The 11,280-nt window shown below is 42.1% G+C and overlaps 1 long non-coding RNA gene across 3 annotated transcripts; it reads right to left on the bottom strand.

Annotated features, from left to right (window-relative positions):
* Window positions 1-4,134: 4,134 nt before the first annotated feature.
* On the bottom strand, window positions 4,135-4,697 carry LOC137235466 (uncharacterized). Of its 3 annotated transcripts, none has more exons than XR_010947906.1 (3): window positions 4,654-4,697; window positions 4,335-4,578; window positions 4,135-4,264 (listed from the first exon to the last, which is right to left on the bottom strand). It is a non-coding gene; the product is annotated as an uncharacterized lncRNA (long non-coding RNA). The 3 variants fall into 3 exon arrangements; XR_010947904.1 differs by having other exon boundaries at window positions 4,136-4,264; window positions 4,339-4,578; XR_010947905.1 differs by having other exon boundaries at window positions 4,136-4,264; window positions 4,339-4,578; window positions 4,650-4,697.
* Between the last annotated feature and the right edge of the window lie 6,583 nt (window positions 4,698-11,280).

Below are 11,280 nucleotides of genomic sequence, written 5' to 3' on the forward strand. Positions count from 1 at the left end.
GACTACTAGCGTCAGATTTGGTTAACTATTCGTTGTGGTGGCAGGGGCCTTCTTGGCTACAAGAAGACAATTCTCACTGGCCAGCACAAGACGCCGATTACAACACGTCCGTTGAGGAAAAGAGGGCACAATCGTATGCCACGACAAGGGCAGATCATACAGATATTCTTGAAAGATTTTCCGATTTGCCACGAGCTTTGAAAGTCTTATCTTATGTTAGGAGATTCTATAAAAGAACGCATCCTAAAACCAAAGCAGTGTTCCAAGAAAAGTCGTGCATAATCTCAGCCGATGAGATTAAGGCAACGACTCAAGCATTAATACGAGTCTGCCAGAAACAATTTTACGGTACCGAATATTTAAAATTAAAGAATAGGGAACCTATTGATCGGAAGAGTGAAATCCTATCACTCAACCCATACATCGACAAAGATGACATTATCAGAACAGGAGGGCGTCTAGGGGCTTCAAAGGACATGTCATACAACGAGCGGCACCCGATCATATTGCCTTACAAGTGTAAGCTGTCTCGCCTTACAGTTATGATGGCTCATCATGACTCCCTTCATGGCGAGAACCAGCTCATGCTCCGTCTTATCCGAACCCAATACTGGATACCGAACGTCAAGACCATGATCAGAGCCATCATACACAATTGCAAAACCTGCATTATTCATCGAAAGCAGGCACAGTCCCAACTTATGGGTATCCTTCCCTGCGAACGGACTACTTTTACCCGCGCGTTCACCAATACCGGGGTAGACTTCGCGGGGCCTTTCGACATCAAAAGCTACCGCGGTAGGGGATGTCGACTGTCCAAAGGCTACGTATGCTTATTTGTCTGCTTCTCCACTAAGGCCATCCACCTAGAAGCCGCTAGTGACCTAACCACCCCATGCTTCCTCGCAGCCTTTTCGCGTTTTATCGCGAGAAGAGGATGTCCAAAAAACATCTACTCCGACAATGGTACGAACTTTGTCGGAGCTTCCAGATCTCTACGATCGGAATTTAAAGCCTTCCTGGCAGAAAGCCGAGACAAAACAGTCTCAAAGTACAATCATCAAGCATTAAGCTGGCATTTTATTCCCGCCGCTGCTCCGCATATGGGCGGCTTGTGGGAGGCGGGAGTGAAGAGCTTCAAAAGCCACTTCAAAAAGATCGCGTCTCCCCATAAGTACACCATGGAGGAGTTCCAAACCCTTTTGTGCAGGATTGAGGCGTGCCTCAACTCGCGCCCACTCAGTCCAGGGTCGAATGACCCAACGGATCTGGAACCACTAACCCCAGGACATTTCCTAACGGGCAGCCACCCACTGGCTCCGCCAGAACCAGATGCTAGTGAAAGCTCTGCCTCGATGATAAATCGGTGGCAGAAACTCAAAGCCCTCCATCATACTTTCTGCAAGCGATGGAAGGTGGAATATCTATCCGAACTTCAAAAACGAGTGAAGTGGAAGCATCCGAAAGAAAACATACAAGTGGGAGATCTCGCCGTCCTCAAAGAGGACAACTTATCTCCCAGCGAATGGAGGTTAGGTAGAGTCGTCAACGTACACCCCGGCGAAGATAACCGAGTACGTGTAGTCGACCTCATAACCGAGAAGGGTCAAGTCAGACGACCTTTGGTCAAACTGATCCTTCTTCCTACGGAGATCGATTGTGAGAGGACCACGGGCTCCTCTTAACAATCCCTCCGTTACTCCTCCTCTACCTCCCCATCCCTCTTTTCAACAAAAAAAAAAAAAATCAACCCCAGCTCTCGTTCACCCGAAACGAGGCCAACCAATAACTTAACGCATATCCTCCATCTGCCACCAAACACTTATTTTAAGTTTTACAAAATCAAAACCAAAATTCACTCGTTATCCCATAACGAGGACATCATAAAAGCCTACCGCAGAAGGGCGAACCGATCTGCCACAGAACCTAAAGGCTTTCAGCCCATTATCTTTCTTGATTCTCATCCAACAATTCCCACGCTCACCCCGAGCGAGGACACTAGAACCCTAACGCAGACTCACAGGCTGCCACAGAAAGCAGATGCACTAAGCCAAAGGCATGAGGCCAACAGAAGTTTTGTTCAAGGAATAGGGACAGAACTAATTTAAATATGTATTCATATCCTTTTACAAAATCTGATAATAATAATAAACTTGTAAATGCAAACAGGTTTTGGAAGAAAGTCTTCATTTTCTGGTCAATATTTCATGAATCGATAAAGTGTCATGTGGGTTTGCACATTCTTTCCGAAGTTTTTTGAAGAATGCCGTACGTTGGAGTTATTCGCAAATACACTGTTTCAAAATTTGCCTAAAATACTTCCTATCGGAGCATAAGTTCAGAGCATTTTGACAAAGGAGGGAATTAATGAGAAGCATTCTGAGATACTACGGTTTTGAGTGATTCTGAGATGCGGCGTTTTTTGTGACAAATCCTGAAATTGGAAATTCTTGAACAATTCAAACCCAGAATCCACCCACGCCCGCAAATTAATTCACGAAAAAAAAAACCATCTCATTTTTTGCACTAACTCTTTGATCACATGTTTAGTGAAGGTGTATTTTTCTATGCTATACCGGCATCTGGGGAAGATGCGGCTTCGAAAATGTGTTGATTAGTGCATTTGTGAATACGGTAGAGATACGTAACAATGCAAAAAATAAAAATTTCCTAGTTTTTATTTGGGAAAAATTATTGAAAATATTAAATTGAATTAAACTCTTGTGCTTTGTTTAGGTGGCCAGGAAGGTACCAAAGTTTTCAATGGTGCCTAAATAGGGGAACTGCATCATATACCAAAGTAAATGATTGTGCATGTTTATACGATCAACCAAGCTTTGTTCACGCATTCTTTCTCAATATTGCATGTACTACTCATATTTGCCTTCCACAAAATTTTAGTGTATTAACAATAATTTAATTAAAACCAACCTAAACAAGTATCAAACTCGGTAGTGATTGCACTACCAGCGGGCTTGATCTTACACACCTGTTTAACAGAATTGGCAATTCCGACATAAGTTTGAATAATGTAGAAAAAGTCCGCAAACTTATCCAATATGTACGCAAACCCGTCGGTTAGTCAATACTGGATGACATTTGCCCCGGTGTTAACTTCACGAAAACACGCTAGCAAACAAATAATGTGCAGTCAATCCATACATACATATGTACGCTGCCCACTTGAAGGGGCAAACACCAAAGAAAACGAATTGTACACACCACATAAACGTAAACACGAATTGTCAGTACCTGAGTAATAGTAAACCGTACTGCAATTCTTAACAAGTATGGCCGCAGGGACGCACGGAAACTTCTTCCTTAAGAGCCTCTGCCTGTTAAATAGTGGCCAGATTAGCGCTTTCGTCGCGATGTTACAACAAACCGCAACAAATAACATCAAAAATTAAACAGTTTAGTATTCCATTGTTAAAAAAAAAAAAACACAAAAAAAAGGTCATGGTGGGTCAGAGCAATTACAATTCGCACACTGTAGACCTAAGAATCTCTTATCTGAGTGGGACTATATTCCCAGCTGTTTATTAACTGTGATGTACTACCAAATTACAAACTACTTACAGAATATGTGTTTTCTTACCCCACAATCCACTTGATTCCTTCTCTTTTCCTCTCGCGGACGTAGAGGAGTTCTTAAAGCATGATAAGGTGCAGCGAAGCACGTTGTTCCGTCGTCACAAATTCGCTTTATACATGATCATAGTTTTAACCGATGAGATGTTTCTTCCGCAGCATTGTCGGACACGAAATTATTGCGCACAAATATCAATAAGCGATCTGGAAAAGTGGCCAAGGATTATTTAGCTGAATGTTCCTTAGACAGTTACTCGCTTACGCTTGAAACTGGAGCTGACAAGATCGAACCCAGGAAATTATTTATAGCCTCCAAATTGGTGATGTTGTCGTGCAGTAGTGAGTTACAATGATTAGGCCCTGCTGTGCAAGAGTGCGCACCTTGGAGAATCGTTCTGCATATGCATATCGACAAGGGAAGCGCACAGCGCCATTATAGAATTAAGCACAACTGGCAAAACTCGTAGTATATTACGCAAACGTATTAAATCTGCGTCAGCATCATAGTCTACATAGGTGGGCCGGGTTAACTATAATGCCGGCTATAGATTGTGCATATGTAGCATCGTGCTCTCGTGGCTTGTATTGCCTACCAAAGGTCCATAGCAGTATACCAAACCATCCAGTTCCTTTCGGTAAAGCGAAGCCGCAGAGAGAATTTGATTCATGTCACCTGAAACGAAAAAAAAAAAAGTACTGAGAAGAAAAGTAAAAAAAAAAAAAAAATTTCGAGGAGAATTCACCTACGGCGTCTTTTTCTTAATGAAAATCCAAATGCTTTCAAGCACCAATTTTATTATCCCTTCGCGGCAGCTCGCTTTCTTAGTGCCATTATTATCCGGCATTTCTTGTTCGGATACTTCGATTTCACGCCGACGAAATCCATGTCAGGCCAACTGTGAAGTGATCAATCGTATATGATGATGGTAGGTCCACACCTTGATGGTAGAGTCCATGCTTGCCATAATAAGCCAACGAGTATCTGGACTAGAGGAAGTATCATTCAATTCCGGTACCAAACGCTTTTCCTCAATATTCCAAATATTCAACATACTCACATACCAGTTGACTAATTGTTTGCTGGTTAGCTTTATCCTTGATTTCTGTTCCAATAGTATATGTTTAGAGCGTTCAGCTCGTTTTCAAAAGCTCGTTCACAGTGTGGTGTTTCCGGCCGGAGTTGCAATGTTGCTCCTCCCTATGCTGCTTCAACTCTGATTCGGATTTACATGCGCATACACAATTTGAACAATTAAAAACTCTATGCTCTTTTTCATGTATCGAGTAGTTGCTGCGACGTTTAAAGTCCTCTAGGCTTTGCCTTGTAATAACATTGATGTACCGAGCATCAGCTTTGCACAGAGACGGCACCACATTTGCAAATTATCCACTTGCCACACAAAATTGGATCAGAGCATATAGCTGAACTGACGGGCATATTAAGTCCAGCTACCTTTTGCATTGGAACCCAAGATATTTCCGGATAAACGTTTATAAAACAATTACTTTTGTGTTTCAACCATTTACATCACAAATCACCTACGGAAACGGACTCGTTGTAAATCGCCGGGGGCCTATAAGTAGTAAAGTTTTGACGCCACCACATCCCTCTTTACTATTTTGCAACTCATTCTCATCTAAACTTTTAACAATTTCACGCAGACGCAAAGCGTTTCCGCATTGCCATCTATTCGCATCATCGGTTTTTCAGGCAATATGGTTGCAGCTGATAATAGTTTTTGAAATCTTTTCAAAACTAATGCACCTATAATTTTTTTATTAATTTAGTACAATTTCGTACTACCTCATTCCTATCACGCAACTTAATGTCAACTGCTGACAGACCGTTACCACATTTTATACGCTCTTCTTCAACACGTTTGCAATCTCTTCTAGCGTTATAGAAGTCGTCCCTAGAATATGTGCGTTCGAATCCTACTAATGCTAAACGCTTTGTACTGGGGATTTTTAAGCGATCTTTAAGCGTCGCACATCCGCATTTTTGAGAAAGCGTCTGTAAATAAGCATAGAAATCTTTTTATACACTGCTGCCAGTACTGCGCCGTTGAAATTTTGAACCTGATAATTCATAAGCACTACATCGCAGCAAAAGGTAAAAGCTTCTTGTTGCTGCAAAAATGGGTACCCATGGTGAAAGTTCATCAGAGTGATTACCAATAACCCAATCAACATCTTCAGTTGCTGGCACTTCGAGCCAGCGGTTCAATTGTGTGCTCAATTAAAAGAATTTGTTTTTGGATAAAAAGACCATATTTTGCGTGCATTTGTCATAACCATACCCATTGTAGCCCATTCCAAAAAAAAAAAAAAAAAGTATCCCCCAATGATGAATGACCAAAATCAACCAACACAACGTTCTGCGTTTTTTATTCTCATCTGGTAGGTCCTGCTTGTAGAAACCATGATAGAACCTGCAAAGAGAAAGAGAAAAAGGAAGAAGCTATTAGATAAATGCATAAATTGGCATCGCAAAGAGGTGACCACTGACGGCGCGGCCGACGCCGCAGTTGGAGCACCCCTTTGCGATGCCGGTAACCTGAAAAATAGAAAAAGGGAACGATACATCAAACCCATCTGCTCCATCTCCTGGATCCCCATCACCAATCACCTGAAAATAAACAAAAAATGAATTAAAACTCTGAAATAACATAAGAAATATTTATTTAAGCAAAATTATTGAAAAATATTTTACCACTTACCTTTTTGTCCGGCAACGCGTAAATTTCATATGAATTGAAGCAAAAAACGGTAAAATAAATCTTTCGATTCATTTTTTTTGCTTCATTCTCTATACTGGAATGTTCAAACCAGTATGTATGTATGTATGATACATACAAGAAAACGAGAAACGACAGAGTTGCCATGTTACCCAACTCGACCACCCAATGGTGCGTTTCTTGTTTGCGTCTGTATAAGATTAGAGAAGACAACACAAGGTTACATCACAAGAGCAACCCCCCCCTCCCCCCCCCCCCCCCCCCCCACGTAACTAATCAGGCCGAAATAATATGAAGGATAATACAAATCCATTTATTATTATTTTTTTCTTCTTTCCAACAATTTTTAAATTAAAAATTACTTCACAGCCGTAACTGAGTGGCACAGAAACCCACTTCAGTGGCGAAGACGGCGATGAACGGAGAGCGCTGCGGACGACGCATACCGCTTGGGGCAACTCCAACACCTATCGGGTAAAATTGCATATGCCCATTTAGATGGGCAATCAAGCCGCCAAACGAACGAAGATGCCGTTGGCACACACGACATCGATACCCCCCCTGAGGCGTTGGACCCTGTGCTGGCTGCTGCTCCCACAACACGTTCTCCTGCGCCTGATGGAACTTGGCATACCAGGCGGTGGTGCTCCCGCGTAGTTTTACCACCAGAGGCGTCTGCAGGGCCCGGAGCACACAGGGCCTAACTTGCCGCAACACCTCCTCCACCGCCTGCTGCACCAACTCGTCCGGCGCGTGGCAAATGTAGGAGCCCCTCCGCCGCTCCGGGTATTGTACATCCGCCACCACCTGGATTGGCTCCTCTCCCCCCGTCTCCAAACACACGAGAAGCATTTGCATCGGTTCCATCTAAAAAAAAAAAAAAAAAAAAAAAAACCCATTAGAAAAAACTATTAAAAATCAGTGAGGAACCCGTCATACTTACCTTTAAACAGCTTGAAGATCCAAATAACAATGTGGTGAGGGTAATTTATCCACCACAATCCTGCATTCATGTATCCTGGAAAATTCCTGTTACGGGAAAACAACTGGATGGCAACCCGCAATAACCACGGCAGCTTCATTAGTGCTGTCAGACTAAGGGCGGATACCGAACATTAAATGGACAAAATAAGTACCGAAAACGACACAAAACATCACAATCGGGACTGACGCGTCTTTTGTATTTTTGCCAATACGGGCATCTACTGCAGTACCAAGCAGTCATCCATAACAAATGAATTCAAAAAAAAAAAGAGGAAAACAAAACAAAAACAAACCTCTCCTTGCACAAAAAATTTAACATTTTTTTTACAAAGACATTTTTTTTGTTGTCGTTTTTTTTACCCTTTCCGTTTTTTTTGGGTACTGTTTTCTGGCTGGGGGGCAGGACTTGTTGTTTTTCAACAACAAATATCACAAAAGGTCATTATAAGGGCTCGGTACAAAAACAATCCGGGTCCCGAAATAAAAGAATCCCGACACGACAAAATCCCGAAATGGGAAAAGTCAACTGTTTCTACCGGCCTAGTGTGCTACTGCCCCAGTGACCTAGTTTTTTTTCAAGGGCAAGCAAATACATATATGTATATATATACTCGCACACCACAAATTCACCATACCAGCTGTCAGCTAACCAAGAAATACACGACAGAGTTGCATGGTACATTTAGCATAATGGTACGAGCAGATAGAACGCGTCGCGGAGAACGCATCGCCAATCTGCAAATTTATGTCAGGTGAACGTAAATAACGCATCTCTGCTTGGTAAGAATTGTATTTAATAATATGCTTCGCAATATGCACGTGATTCATCTATTTTGACATACGTCTTGTAATAAAACACCGCCGTTTCACCCAACCAACCTCACGGTCACTCGCCATGGCACATCAAAAGATGCCACACCTCCTCCAACAAAAAAGGCAGTCGCCCCGAGAGCGACACGATACTTTAGACGCTGGAACGGAGACCTCGGCCTCTTCGTCCAGCCAAAAAAAAAACCTAAACAAAAATAATGCGAGTCTGGAACGGAGACTTCGGCCTCTTCGTCCAACCAAACAAAAATAATGCGAATCTGGAACGGAGACCGCGGCCTCTCCGTCCAACAAAAAAAAATTTTGCCAGTCTGGAACGGAGACCTCGGCCTCTTCGTCCAGCACGATTGACCTGCTACGTCATATAACTTCATGGATTCTATATATATCTAAGAATTATGTATAACCAAAGGCAAGAAATATTCACTTTCCTCCACTTCTAATGTTTATTTTTCATCCTAGCTTAGGTGGCATGCTAAGCAAGTCGGAAAGGATTCCCGGCCATTTTGCATCGCAGACGAACTCCTCATTTAGATTAAGTTTAGTGTGTAAGTCTTATAATAATTTTTCTCGTTTCAGCGGAGGTCATTGGCGGAAAACGATGTTGCGTATCGCAAGGGGGGCCGGCATGTTTAGGCAGGATGCCTAACTTTTCCGCATCTGATTGCGACCCCCCCCAATGCAACTCTGCAAATCGATACTTGATACTCGAATTAATTTATAACCACCCACACCATCACCCTCATGCATGTGCATGCATGGACATGCACGTGTATGTGTGCTTTTAGTCAGCACTCATGCATATGCATGTCGGGGTTGATGTGTGGGTGCCTTTCCCCTCCAAAATGGAGGATTTTGCGGGTCAACGGTTGTAGCTTGCTATACAACCGGTCTCTTGGATTTCAACTGCCGTACAGCACGCATCTGCCGCCAACGATCTCTGCCGTTCTGATCACAATCAATTCAGGTAATATTGTACCCAACTTATTTTTACTTATCTAATAAATTCCACCTATTATAGGAAAATCCTCTTGTGCTTTCTCTTATTTCATTGGAGTGAATTGCCAACCGAGACCGACCCTTGTGCGCCTACCCACTGCCGGTTTACGACGCACTCAGGCCGAACACAATTAATAAATAAATAAATAAATAAAAAAATAAACAAAAAACAAAAAAAAAAATAAATAAATAACAGAAATAAATAAAATAATAATAATTAAATAAAAAAAATTGTAAATAATTAAAATAAAGGTAGTCAGGTATCTATGTTAATTCGTCATTAGGAATCACTATATCGCAGATCGTCTAACAGAGTACCTACAACAAACATAATGACAAGATCACAACATTTAACACCTAAAACAAAGACTACACTTAACATGGAACTATGATGCGAATAAGTCCTTGGCGTGGTATATTCCAATCTTCTTTCCACTGAGATCACCGAGTTCATACATAGAATTCCTATTGCTCTCAGCACAATGCACTTAACCTGCTTGGGTGCTAGCTTGGCGTTAAAATTGTAAATTTTAGAGCTTTGCTTGAAGTTACGTCGGTACACCGTTTGCCCAACTTTGAATACTACATCCTTCGCTCTAGTATCGTAGATCTTTCTGCTTTTTTCATGCGCAAGTTTTAATTCAACCATTATCTTATTTCTGAGCATCTGGAGCTTATCTGCTTTCGACACAACTTCGAAATCTGCATCTTTCATTGCGCTTAGCTTCCGACATAGTTCGTATGATGCTCCGTGTTGCATCATCGGTACCCCAAATACTGCCGTATAAGGAGACCTATCAATTGCGGTATGTACGACGCTGCGTAACGCGAACGCGGCATCGCTCACATACTTATCCCAATCCTTTTGATTGTCCTTGATGTAAGATCGTACTATTTGCAACACTGATCGGTTCACTCTTTCAGCCGCGTTTGCTTGTGGTGAGTAGAAAGCTGTTCGGAAGTGAACTGTTCCATATTTTTCGAGGAATGTTGTAAACATTTCCGACGTAAATTGTTTACCGTTGTCTGAATGTACGTATTCAGGAACTCCAAAAACATGAAATATATCCTTTTCTAAATACTTAATAACTTCTGCCGAAGTGGCTTTTCTCATCGGTTTAAGGAAGACAAACTTAGAAAAATGATCTACACACACAAACACATAAACATTACCATCACGAGTACGTGAGTAAGGACCCATAAAGTCGACGAACAAACGTTGAAAAGGGCGTTCAGTGATTCTTTGGTTTCCCATCTTGGGTTTGTTAAAGGTATTTTGCGTCTTATTGCCTTTACACACTTCGCATGATTTGAGATATGTCTGAACATCTGTCACTATACCTGGCCAATAATACTTATCTCGGACACGCGATAGGGTCTTATGTATACCTCCGTGACCAGCAGAAGGTGATGCGCAGCTCAGTTGGGACCCAGAGTTTCCAAGCATGGTCTTCCTGTAACTCGTCTCCTCTGTTGAACTGTGAGCGTTTGTATACGTATCCATCCGATTCGCAAAGTTCTGGCAGTCGGTCTTTATTTTCAGTCACTGTTTTCCGTAGTTCTATGTATTCGTCCGAATGAAAGTATGGCGAGTTGAGGTCAACGTCTAGTACCCTGTCGCCAGTCGTGATTTTGTCCATATTCATTCGCGATAAAGTACCAGGCACTATGTTTTGGGTTCCTTTACGGTGTTCTATATTGAAATTATACCCTTGCAGTTTCAGACTCCATCTTGCAAGTCGACCAGTCAGATCCTTCTGGTTCAGAAGCCACTTCAAGCTTGCATGATCCGCTATCACCGTAAAAGGTAAACCCTCCACATAGGGCCTGAACTTCTTTATACTAATTACAGCAGCGTAACACTCTAACTCTGTAATACTATAATTTCTTTGTGCCCTATTGAGTTTTGCGGACACATAAGCAATTGCTCTTTCGTTACCTTCGTCGTCTAGTTGGAAGAGAACTCCGCCAACTCCGTCAGTTGATGCGTCACATTGTATGTAGAAGTGTCTGTCGAAGTCAAGATGTATTAGTACTGGTGCTGATATCAGTTTCTGTTTCAATGTTTCGAAAGCCTTCCTGGCGTCTTCTATCATCGTGAATTTCTTTATGTTTTCTTTTGTTAGACGGTCATGTAAAG

This window comes from Eurosta solidaginis, chromosome X (assembly GCF_040869045.1).
Source record: "Eurosta solidaginis isolate ZX-2024a chromosome X, ASM4086904v1, whole genome shotgun sequence".
Lineage (NCBI taxonomy): Eukaryota > Metazoa > Arthropoda > Insecta > Diptera > Tephritidae > Eurosta > Eurosta solidaginis.